A 694-nucleotide genomic window follows, 5' to 3' on the forward strand; every position below is an offset into this window, starting at 1 on the left:
AAATTTTTTTTAAAGTCTCTGGTCATGTAGACCCAAGAGTTTAGCTGGAAAAACAAAATACAGATAATTTAGTTATATTCTAAAAGTTTGGCCTGGGAAATAGAAAATCTAATTAACATTACGATAAGTCCTAGGAAGGAAGACAGGGTACAAAGAAAAGGTAAAATTGGAGGACTCATTTTGAAGAGAAGGAAACAGGCTAAGAAATGGGTCACAGAGATTACTAGATTGTTTAGGTATTGTGTATTCTGTAAAACAAATATTATCTTTAAAAAATAATTTGTCATCTATGGCCATGCCACCCTGAACAAGTCGGATGCTGTCTGATCTCAGAAGCTAAGCAGGGTCGGGCCTGGTTAGTATTTGGATGGGAGACCACCTAGGAAGACCAGGTGCTGTAGGCGTAAAAAATAAAAAAAAATAATAAGAGATTGTAAGCTGACAAGGTCCTTGCAATCTGTGAGGTCAATCAAGGATTGCCTCGCCTAAATAAATAAATAACTTGTTAAGATTTTATCAATTGCTAGGCTTACTCCTATAAATGTATTATACATAAACTTTTTTAAATTTTAACTCTTTGAGGCTGATATTTTAATTCTTGTTTCACAAAAAAGGAAACATTCAAAGAAGTTGCCTAAGGCCACAAGGTTAGGAAATGCTCCAAATCACTAGGCCCAGTCCCCCGCCTCATTTA

General features: G+C 35.4%; 1 pseudogene; it reads left to right on the forward strand.

The window, feature by feature from the left end:
* Window positions 1-285: 285 nt before the first annotated feature.
* LOC120598400 (uncharacterized) lies at window positions 286-404 on the forward strand (annotated as a pseudogene).
* The last annotated feature ends 290 nt before the right edge of the window (window positions 405-694 follow it).

The sequence above is a fragment of the Pteropus medius genome, unplaced genomic scaffold (genome assembly GCF_902729225.1).
Source record: "Pteropus medius unplaced genomic scaffold, Ma_sr-lr_union100, whole genome shotgun sequence".
Classification (NCBI taxonomy): domain Eukaryota; kingdom Metazoa; phylum Chordata; class Mammalia; order Chiroptera; family Pteropodidae; genus Pteropus; species Pteropus medius.